The 11,700-nt window shown below is 45.9% G+C and overlaps 1 long non-coding RNA gene across 1 annotated transcript; it reads left to right on the top strand.

Moving 5' to 3' along the window:
- Positions 1–3,648: 3,648 nt before the first annotated feature.
- LOC129059868 (uncharacterized) lies at positions 3,649–10,819 on the top strand. The gene is made up of 4 exons (XR_008525957.2): positions 3,649–3,828; positions 5,426–5,516; positions 8,171–8,270; positions 10,433–10,819. It is a non-coding gene; the product is annotated as an uncharacterized LOC129059868 (long non-coding RNA).
- Positions 10,820–11,700: the final 881 nt, after the last annotated feature.

Genomic DNA, 11,700 nt, shown 5'->3' with positions numbered 1-11,700 from the left:
AGGTAGCCAAAGCAGGCACAGCAGAGAGAAAAAAGATGGTAAGTTAGAGTCTCTAGTTAGGATGGAGGGAAGTTACCTCACAGACCACTGGAGTCTGGAGTTGAGGAGAAAGGGCCAGACTGGAGATAAAGGTTTATGAGTCATCCTGTCGAGGTAGTAGTTGGAGCTGTGGGTGAGATTGCCCAGGGGGAGTGTGGAGAAAGAGAGTCAGGAGACTAGGATGCAGCTGGGAGAGTAGCAGCTGTTTTCCATTCTGATTCAAAGCCTCTTTAGTAAGTTCTTTGTCTCACCATCCCTTTCCAAACCCACAGCCCACAATGATTACTCTTCTTTATTATTTTTTAAATTAACAAGATTTTTTTTTCTTTTAGAGAGATGGAATCTCTCCATGTCCTGGGCTCAAGTGATCCTCCCACCTTGGCCTCCCAAAGTGCCAGGATTGCAAGTGACAGCCACTGCTCCTGGCCTGCCCTGTCTTCTATGGAAACCCCCAATCCGCTTTTAAAAATCTAAGCTGCTCGCTTTCCACCTAAACAATGACCATACTGGAGAGGCCTTGGGTCCAACAACTGTGTATTTTTGTTACCTTTTCTGTGTTTTGCTCTTGTCTTCTGAACTCCCCTGGAAGCTCACAAAGGCTTGGGCTGCATTTTTGTATCCTGCACCCCCCTTACCCCAAGTCAGCTACACCTAGTAACAGTCTCCCCTTTGGATGTTTTGATGGCCCATGCTAGAGGATCCTTAAAGATTCTAGGTCCGGTTGAACATTTTGGCCAGACGACAAAGTTCAGGTCCCCTTGGAAGAGCCCTATACCTGTATCCCTGATGCCAGCAACTGGAGCTCAGGGGTGACTCTGAATATCAGCATTTCCTAGGTCCGCTTGGTGAATCCCAAACCCTGATTCCACGAGCAGCCTGAAAGCAGAAGAATCTCCTTGACTTTACCTCTGAAAACACTGCTTGGAAGATGGGAGGTTTATTTCACTAAAAATAAGCTAGATGTTGAAGCAGTGTGTTGGAAAATAAAACACCAAGCTCATTGTTTATTTTGGAAAAAATTGTTAAAATTCTGTTAATGCAGTTGTAATTGGTGATCAGTACAGAAAGACTGGTTAGAGGCCTTCATGAGTGAGGCTGCTGGAAGAACAGCTCAGAGGTGGTGTAAAATGTTTTCACTCGTGCTGGGGTTATCTGCCAGGAAAGGTGCAGCTTATCACCAGGGATGTTTTTACCAGGCCGCTTCTGAACCTTAACCCACTGTCGAAACCAGGGTCATGCCAGGGAGCCACAGCTTCTGGGCCCCCAGCACAGCTAACCCAGACTGCAGGCCTGATGTCAGCCACGTGATGTGACCTGCAGCTGGGGCATGGGCTGGCGAGGGATGCTGCGGCCCCGTGGGTTAGTTCTGGTGCCCAAGTCAGGGTGTCACAGCAATGGGAAAGGGTGATGCCAGGGAGAAGCCTGTGTAGTCCAGAGAGAGCTCGGCTTCTCCACCTGTGGCTTTCCTCTGCTCCAGGGGGGACATGTAGACATCATTTGGAACAGAAAGTGGGCTGAGCAGCCACACCATTTGTTTCTCCATCCGTGTATTCCGAGGTTGCGTGCTCTTCAGTTTTTGCCCAGAGTGCTGGGCCCTGGATGATTTTGCTTCTTGCCCAAGTGCTGGTTTAATAACGGTGTGAATCAGAGGGGCGATGAGCCAGCGCCCACAGCGCAGAGCATCCAGGCATGTTGCAGCGGAGCAGAAGCGATGTGAGTTCCAGCTCCCGAAAGCCAGGGCTTTATTTCAGGGCTGTGGCCGAGGGCTGGATTGACTGTGGCCGGTGCCTGGCACCCTCCCTTCTGCCCAGGGGTGGTTCTCGCCTTCCTCCCTGAACTACCCTGAGCCGATTTCACCTTCCTCCAGTACCCCTTGCTCAGGGGTGGGAGTGGCTTTATTTGAACTCACTGAGGTTTCTAACACTCTTGGGAACATCACAGTAGAGAGGATGGCTGCACGCGTGCCAACATACCCATGCCTGTCTCAGCATTGCCCAGTCTCTTAGATTTAAAGGCATCCCTGAGAAGCAGGGCAAGCTTCCATTCAGGATAATGAGATTTAAGTTTGTTGGTCCTACTCTCTCTCGTGTTTGTTATCGCACATCACATTTTCATTTGGTTTTGATGAGAGGCACACAGGGGCAGGAAGAAGGGAGCTCAGTTTCCCCATCCTCCCTAGAGACCTTCCAACATGAAAGCCCCAGGTGCTGTCTGGACAGAGGGTGAGGGTGGAGCGAGGGGCAGGTTGACCTGGGGCCTTGGCCTTTGGAATCCTCACGCTCGCTTTGGAGGTCCTGAGCACCCTGCAGGGTAGCATTAAGCCCTTCCTCGTTTCTGCCAGTGCGCTTTTTGTAAATCTTCACGCCACAGCATCCCAACCTCCCCTTGCGTGTTAGTTGGTGTGATTGGGTAAAAGCAGATCAATCTTTTAGAGATGTAAAAGGCAGAGGGGACAGTGGGAAGCCATCTCATGGAAGCTTTTTGTGAAGCTGCTCAGAATTCCTTCTCCCTCCATTGCTAACAGCCCCTCCAGCCTCCCTCCTCCAATGGAGACACTGAAAACAGCAGCTTCCCCTTCCTTGCCCTAATCAGGGGTCTCCTCCCGTTAGCCCGTAGGACACAGGAGGCGCCTGCTGGCTGCTGCTGCTGGGAGCTGTGGAAACATGTGGCTGCCACGTAGGCTGTGAGTCAGCATCCCACCTTCCACAGGGGCCTTGGGAACCTGAAGGTGCTCAGTGCTCGTTAACATTAACCGTCCCAGGCAGGCCCAGGGCAAATCCAGGAAGAGAGGCGTGGCAGCCTCAGGGCAGGGTGGTGGGTGGAGACGCCAGAAGCCAGGTGTCCTCTTGGCTCTTCAAGTCACCTGGCTTATTCCCTCCTGAAAATGCATTCTGTCTTTCCCTATTTGGGTGAACGGCTGCTGGCAGGGCCGTGGAAGGGAGGGGCCGGAGATTAAGAAAGGCTTTGGAGTCAGAGCTGAGTTAGGGTTATGGTCCACTGTAGGATCTTGGAAAAGATATTCTCTTTTGTTTTTTTGAGACAGAGTCTCGCTCTGTTGCCCAGGCTGGAGTGCAGAGGAGTTTTCTCTGCTCAATGCAGTCTCCGCCTCCAGGTTTCAAGCGATTCTCCTGCCTCAGCCTCCCAAGTAGCTGGGATTGCAGATGCCCACCACCACACCCGGCTAATTTTTGTATTTTTGGTAGAGACAGGGTTTTACTGTATGTTGGCTAGGCTGGTCTCAAACTTCTGGCCTCTAGTGACCCACCTATCTCGGCCTCCCAAAGCGCTGGGATTACAGGTGTGAGCCACCACACATCTGGCTGGAAAAGTTACTCTCTAAGCCTTAGTTTCCTTATTTTGAGGAACGGTCATCATGATGTGTACATTTTAGGCTTATGAGTGTTTCCCTGAGATAAAATGAGCACCAGTTGGTGTGAGAAGCAGCGATAATCTTTCTTTTTTCTGAATGGCTGTTTCTCTTGTCTCTTCCCCCAAGATCTGCCTTTCCTGCCCTTTTGACTAATAAGGGAAGAACTTCTCAAACAATTCTGCTATGTAACCTGGAGATGGGACTTTATGCATCATAATGACAACCGGCTTCTGCTTCCCTGGGTGTGGTAGTTAGTGGAGAAGGGGAGGGTGCCCTGAGGAAGGGAGGACTCTGCAGAGGAATGGGCGGCCAAAAGTTGGTTCACCTGTACAGGGAATCTCCTTGGTAATCCTGAATCCATTCATGAGTCCAGGATGTCTCGGTGGTGGAACAACATCAGGCCTCTGAAATAGGGAAAGGTGAGTTCAGCATGATTGTGAGGGGGCACTCCAGCCTTGGGGATTTGGGCGAAGGGGACATGGGGTCAGGCTGTGCCGCATTCACCTCCTGTCCTTGGAGCCTTATCACCCAGTAGATAACCACCTGCTTGCCCAGATGACTCACAAGGGTGCTTTAACTTCTGGGATTGTTCAGGGCTAGCTCCTTGGAAATTGAGGAAAACAAGCAAATATAGAAGATTTGTTTGTTTATTTGAAAAATATTTACCGTGCACCTATTACGTGATGGCTGCTTTCTAAGTCACAGAAGGTGCAGAGCCCTGAGCCACATGGACAAGGTCCCAGCTTTCATGCAGCTGAAATCCTCCAGTGAAAGAGGACAAGAAAGAAGACATTTAAATAAATAAGCAAGACAACTCAGCTTGCAGTAAGTGCTGTGATAAGGAACTAGGCAGTGGCTCTCAAATTTGAGTGTGTATCAGAATTCCCTAGAGCCTTTGATAAAAACACTGATGGCTGGGCTCCACCCCAGTATTTCTGATTCAGTGTGTCGGAGTGGGGCCTGAGAATCTGCATTTCTCATAAGCTCTTAGATGATGCTGATGCTGCTGGTCCTTGGACCACCTTTGAGAACCACAGACTTGGGTAATGGTATCAAGGGGTTGGGTGGGGTGGAGCCTAGTTTAGAAACAGCTCAGAAAGATAAAGTCAAGAGCCTGTGGACTGTGTTCCTTTTTAGTTTAGAAGGCAGAAGGGATGGAGGTGCTGTGTTTTTTGTAGTTCTTTTGTGGAAAGGACAGCTGCAAACAAAACAAAAACCTGTCTCACTTCTCACCCTACGTTTATTCCTATTCAGATCAGCTTCTGAGGCCGGGAGTGGTAGCTCTCATGCCTGTAATCCCAGCACTTTGAGAGGCTGAGGCAGGAGGATCTCTTGAGTCCAGGAGTTTAAGACCAGACTGGGCAACATAGGGAGACCCTGTCTCTGCAAAAAATAAAAACAAGTGAGCTGGGCATGGTGGCACGCACATGTGGTCCCAGCTACTTGGGAGGCTGAGGCAGGAGGACTGTTTGAGTCTATCATCAGTTGGAGGCTGCAGTGAGCCATGATCTCACCACTGCACTTCAGCCAGGTGACAGAGTGAGACGCTTTCTCCAAGAAAAAAAAAAAAAAACAGAAAAAATCCTGAAACAGATGAACTTCTGGAATCTCATTTCTCTGGGGAGCCTGAAGCCAGCAGGCACGATGCTTGCTTGTAATACAGAGTATTCTCATCTATTTGTTGATTCTCACAAAGCAGGAGTTTAAAGGTCAAGTCTGGATCTAAACATTTCAGAGACACCACTGATAGCACAGAGAAGGACATTCTCATTCTAGTGAGAATCAGCTTCATGGCTCATGTTGGGTAGCTGTGTTTTTATAAAAGTCTATCTATATGTGAAATAAAGATAAGAAATCATTGTGGATTGATAGATGACAATTTGTCCAAAGGCAGAGGGCGTAAGTTTATCTTTCTATCCTGTGTCCAGCAGCAGGCCTGCTGTAATGGTAAACCATAGATGTTTATTAATTTCATGTATTCACTTGCTCATTTATCCACAACCTGATGCTATGCAGGGTGCTAGAGATACAATGGGTAAGAAGACAGACCCAGCTCCCGCCCTCATGGAGTTTATGGTTTAAATAGAAGAGGCAGACAAGTTACCAGGTAATTACATGTAGAGGGTAATTTTGTGTCCTATGATAGGAGAAATACAGGGTTACACAGAAACACATAACTGAGAGAGGCCAGGAGGGCTTCCTGGAAGAAGTGACCTCTAAGATGGGGAGAAGCTGGGTGTGTAAGGAGTGGTGTAGACGAGGGTACCAAGAAGACAGTTTTCTGGATAGAGACACGAATGTGCAAAGACCCAGAGGTGAGAGAGCACAGAACATTCCCTGGCTAGTATTAGTTCAAGATGCCTGTGGGGCCAAGAACTGAGACAGGAACCTGAAGGGCCTTGTAGGAATCAACGAGCAATGAATTTTAAGGGATGTTGAGAAAATGTCTTAGGATTTTGCTGGTTGGTTGCTGTTTACACTGAGAGTAAAGGTTCTGACTTATGCCCAGAATGGGAATTAATCTCACACCCAGGTTGAGGAAACTTGCTAGGGTGATGATTGGATTCTGTTTTGAGTTGGCTCTGTTTGCAGGTCCTGGTTCCCAGATTTGCCCTTCCTCCCACCTGTTGAGCTAGGACATCTGGGCAAACCAGTTTTGATAGAGGAAGAGGCTTGTTGAACTCTTCGCCATCAAAGAGTATTCTTGGAACCAAAGTGACAACTTTATTACAATGTGGTTTGGAGAAAGATCGTGTCCAAGATGGTTGTTGAAATGTTCAAATATAATTTTTGTGATGCTGGCCCCCAAGAGACACAGGTAGTTTGCTGTGTGCTCTGCAGGCCTGGCATCAAGGCCCTGACTAATGGCTCTATGACCTTGGGCAAGTCAGGTAGGTTTTGGCATCTCACTTTTTATACTTACAAAATGGGGACAGTCTAGGAACATCCTGAGAATGTTATGTACAGAAATGAGATGGTGTCTGTAAAAACACTAGGCTCCTGGAGGAAATGTTCAAACCTCCAGGATGTTGATTGTTAAAGGCATTTAGTCATTGGTGTGGCAATGGCCAGGACTCTCTGTGTATTTAATGATTAGCTATTTAGCCTAGAATCTGTGTCTAGTTTATTTCCATAAAAATACATTGTACTTGCTTTTAGATAGACTGTCTTCTCTTTTGTTTATATAGAAAACAGTATGTTCAGAAACTTCAGGGTAATGAAATTTCCCAAACAAGAGTGGGTCCAACCAACTTTTTCTTTTAATTAATTTTTAATGTACTTGGGAAGGCTACACATTTTTAACTAAAAATTAGTGCTGTGTATGAGAAGTGTCTATCATCTTGAAAACTCTTTGAACCCTTTATCTTCCTTTTTTTTTTTGTTTTTTTTGAGATGAAGTCTTGCTCTGTCACCCAGGCTGGAGTGCAGTGGTGTGATCTCGGCTCACTGCAACCTCCTGGGTTAAAGTGATTCTCCTGTCTTAGCCTCCCGAGTAGCTGGGATTACAAGCACGCACCACCAGGCCCAGATAATTTTTGTATTTTTTAGTAGAGATGAGGTTTCACCATGTTGGCCAGGCTGGTCTCGAACTCCTGACCTCAGGTGATCCTCCCGCCTTGGCCTCCTAAAAGCGCTGGGATTATAGGCGTGGGCCACCGCGCCCGGCCTCATCTTCCATTTTGAAATGCATGTTCTTATGAGGAGTGAGGTTTTCTTATACCCCCTGTGCTTTATTGGGCAGTGTCCCTTTTGAGGAGTGCAGGTCTTGTTTCAACTTGAAGACGACAGAATTGCTTCCTCTGTCTTGATGCGCTTGTTTTCTGCCCAGGCTTCCTCATACTACAGCTGGTCTGAATTTTTTTCCCCTTCTACAGTGACTTTTTTGACCCCAAGAAATACTGAAGTTCACACTGAAGTTACCTGCAGTGGAGATAGATACCTGGACTTTTCCGATTGTTTGGGATGTTTCTCAGGCTGGCTCACACGTGTGCCTTGCAGCCCTGAAAGATACTCTCAGCTCAGAGACACAGCCTTGTTACAGGGTTTCTCTTTCTGCATGCTGGATTTCCTTCCGATTTCTCGCTACCATTTTGAACAATGGCACGGAAGGTAGAGAAACAGCCACCTTCAAATGTGATCTCTGTGCCCAACGCAAGAAAGATGGAAGCTGCTTATTCTAAGTGGCAGATGCCAAATGCAAATTATAGTTCTTGGCTGAGAGAAGAGTTAACCTTAACTGTTTTTTTTTTTTTGATCCTGAAGTCCAATGGGCAGATTCCTAAAGGAAAGCTAAGTGCCTTTAATCTATCTTTGGATGAAGCATATTCAACAAAGTCTCCTGTAGAAAGGCCTTTAGTTTGTATTCGATTTTTTAAAAGTACACACAGTGGTGCAACATGTATGAATACTCTGCAGTATAGGTTTATAGATTCAGATGAAAGGGTACCTAAACTTTTACATGCTTGTGGACAATGTGACATTGTCCCTAAGGAGTCTGTGCTGAGTTACACTCCTGTTTCCCCACATCCTTGCCAACGGTTGACATTATCGTTCTTTTATATTTTTACCAATTCAATGGAGAAAAAACGGCATCTCATTTTAATTTTAATTTTTCTGATTGCTAGTGAGGTTAAGCATCTTTTTATATATTTATCAGCCATTTGTTTTTTCTTTGCAATGTATATATTTACTATTTCTATTTTTAAAATTGGCTTAATCTTTAATATGTACTGATTATAATTATTATCTGATTTTTTTCAGCATATACTTGACTCCTGTGAACTATGCTTTGGAAGTAGATGATGGAGGAGGAATAAAGAATGCAGTAAGGAAGATCATAGCATTTTGGAGTAGAAAGAAGGTTGTGGAGATAATTTTGTGCAAATGCCTTATTTTATGGATGAGAAACTAAAGCTTTGAGAGGCAAAAGATGTCTCATAGCTGGCTAGTAGCAGTTCTGAAAGTTGGTTCTAGTGCAGGCATTTTTTTCTCTGACTGCTGTTCCTCATGAAAGTGTTTATGGGGAGTGTCACTGGTTATTCTTTTCTGAGTACTGTGTCTTCTTCATCAGTTTAACAGCTAGCAATGTATATCTGTCTGCAAGGGGAAGAGGGAAGCTTTCCCAGTCACATGGGAATGGACCTTGAGGTCTGTTACTGGGCATAAAGTGAAGTATCATTTCTTAGACATATTGAGTGAAAATCAGTAGGTTTTGCAGGAAAAGGGGTATTGTAGGTTGATGAAAGAGATTTTTTATTTTTTTTGAGATGGAGTCTTTGCTCTGTGACCCAGAGCTGGAGTGTGGTGGTGCAGTCTCGGCTCACTGCAACCTCTGCCTTCTGGGTTCAAGCAATTCTCCTGCCTCCGCCTCCTGAGTAGCTGGGATTACAGGCGCCCACTACTATGCCTGGCTAATGTTTGTATTTTTAGTAGAGAGGGGGTTTTACCATGTTTGCCAGGCTGGTCTTAAACTTCTGACCTCAAGTGATCCACCCTCCTTGGCCTCCCAAAGTGCTGGGATTACAGATGTGAGCCACCACGCTCAGCTCGGATTCCTATTTTTAAAAAGGGGAGGGGGCTGCTAATTGGCTCACTGCTCACTTGTGAAGCTTACAGCGGCTGTACATTTTCTGTTTTCCAATCCTTTCAGAATTGACAGCAAAGTATTAGTAGATATCAACTAATTCAGAAATCCCTTTTTTTTTTTTGAGATGGAGTTTCATTCTTGTTGCCCAGGCTGGAGTGCAATGGTGCGATCTTGGCTTACCACAACCTCTGCCTCCTGGGTTCAAGCAATTCTCTTGCCTCAGCCTCCAGAGTAGCTGGGATTACAGACATGCACCACCACGCCCGACTAATTTTGCATTTTTAGCAGAGATGGGGTTTCTCCATTTTGGTCAGGGTGGTCTTGAACTCCCGACCTCAGGTGATCTGCCTGCCTCGACCTCCCAAAGTGCTGGGATTACAGGCATAAGCCACCGTGCCCAGCCCGGAAATCCCTTTTTATACTTAAAAAAACACTTCACATGATCTAAGGATGTGCTTTCAGATATGCAAAGTATTTGGCTTGCAAAGACGACTGAGTGTGAACCTTCTTTGGGAGGAAAAAAATATGTGATGTGAATCCATTGGTCAAATTAAAATTGTGTGGTGTGTGTGTGTAAAAGGAATTCAAAAAAAAAAAAAAAGCAGAAATGGTGGGGCGAAGAGGCCGTCTTCAAGTCAGGTTAGAGACCAAAGCAGAGGGGTGCCCAGGTTCAGGGGCTGAACACACAGATAACGTGCTTTCTCAGAGCTGGAAGCAAAGGCAGGCTTGTTAAAGGCAGAGAGACGCCAGCGATGTTTCTCTGCTGCACACAGGGTGGGAAGTAGAAGTGCATGAGTTATCTTGGTGCTCACACAGTATCAGAAGGAAGGGAGGTGAGATGAGAGAGCTGGACAGGAATGTCCCTCGGCCTGTCAGCTGTACTCGCCAGTGTGGCCTGAGGCTGAGCTTCCCACACACAGTGGACAGGAATTTGGAAAAGTGGAAGAGAGTTATTGTCTAAATTGGGTCTGCAGTGCTGGGGCTGGAGATTTTCCCGAATTCTTAGCAGTTTCCAGATCCACAATCTAATTTCCTTAAATCATGTGGCCACTAGAACCATTCCAGAATAATGTGTTTTACTGCGAGTGACCAACCATCCCCGTTTGCCAGAGATGCTGGTTTCCTGGGATGTGGGACTTTTGAGGTGAAAAGCAGGACAGTCCCAGGCAAACCACGATGGTTGGTCATCTTGTTTGGATAACTAAGATAATTTTAATAACCAAAATTAAAAACATCCAACATTAAGTGTCAGAGCTAAAAGCTCAACAGACAAGAATCCATGAACTGGGCACAAGACTATGAAATAAAAGATGAACATGGAAGTACAGGTTCATGCACAGGGCATGTTTCCCCGCAAATACATAGAAACTCATACAGAAGAAAACTGTCCCTTTATCTTCTCTACACAGCCTTAGTATTATTTCTTAATTTGCCAGCTGATGGGACACGCTGAGCCATTTGGTGGACTACCAGTATCCCGTGCCTGAGGCAACGTTGTCTACTCTGGCTGTACATCAGAACTACGTGGAGAGTTAAAAGAAAAAAAAAGGGGACAACTAGGCCCTCTTCTCCACCAAGTAAACCAGAATTCCCAGGGAAAGCAATATTCCCAAGCAGGGGATTCTTAAAAGCTGCAGAGGAGATTGGACTGTGTAGACTGGTTGAGAGGTACTGGTGCAAGCCGGAAAGGGATCCCAGAAGTCAACATCCAATAAATTAAATCAGGGTAGCCACACAGCCTGGCTTAGGCCTGTTGTTCTGACATACTACTTTTTTTTTTAAATATTTTTTTTCAAGAGATGGGATCTTACTTTGTTGCCCAGGCTGGTCTTGAACTCCTGGGCCCAAGCAATCCTCCCACCTCAGCATCCCAAAGTGCTGAGATTGCAGGCGTGAGCCACCATGCCCAGCCTGACGTATTTCTTCATAGCACTTGTTTTTACTCTTAGAACTCTCCAAATTTGGCTAATATATGATCATCCAACACATAAGACTCCCTTAGAATGACAAGGTGCGGTGGCTCACGCCTGTAGTCTCAGCACTTTGGGAGGTGGGAGGATCGCTTGAGCCCAGGAGTTTGACACCAGCCTGGGCAACACCTCATCACTACAAAAATTAGAAAAAAAAATAATTAGCGGGGCACGGTGGTGCCTGTCTGTGGTCCCAGCTATTCAGGAGGCTGAGGTGGGAGGATCACTTGAGTCTGGGAAATCCAGGCTGCAGTGAGCTGATTAAGCCACTGCACTCCAGCCTGGGCAACAGAGCAAGACACTGTCTCAGAAAAAGAGTAATTAAAAAAGGACTCTCTTAGAAAAATTTTTTTTCTTTCCTGTATTTATTTTTTGCCTCCATTTCATGGTGTTGGGAATAATAAAACTTTTCTCTTAAATAAAAAAACCCCACAAGATTGAAATATAACTCACAGAGCACACAAATCTTAAGTGTATAGTTGACCAAATTTAACATATATGTTTTCCAAGTAACCACAAGGTATAAAACATTTCCAGCATCCCCAGAAACCCTCATGCCTCTTTCTGGTAAGTAGCCCTTCCTTCCCCTAACACACTAATTTTGGCTTCGTATGAATAGAATCAGATAATATATGGTCTTTTGTCTCTGGCTTCTGTCACTCGACATTTTGTCTGTGAAATTCATCTCTGTAGCAGCATGTATGTGAAGTTTGATCTTTTTCATGGCTGTGTAG

Source organism: Pongo abelii, chromosome 5 (assembly GCF_028885655.2).
Source record: "Pongo abelii isolate AG06213 chromosome 5, NHGRI_mPonAbe1-v2.0_pri, whole genome shotgun sequence".
Classification (NCBI taxonomy): Eukaryota; Metazoa; Chordata; class Mammalia; order Primates; family Hominidae; genus Pongo; species Pongo abelii.
This window is presented reverse-complemented; position numbering and strand designations above follow the sequence as displayed.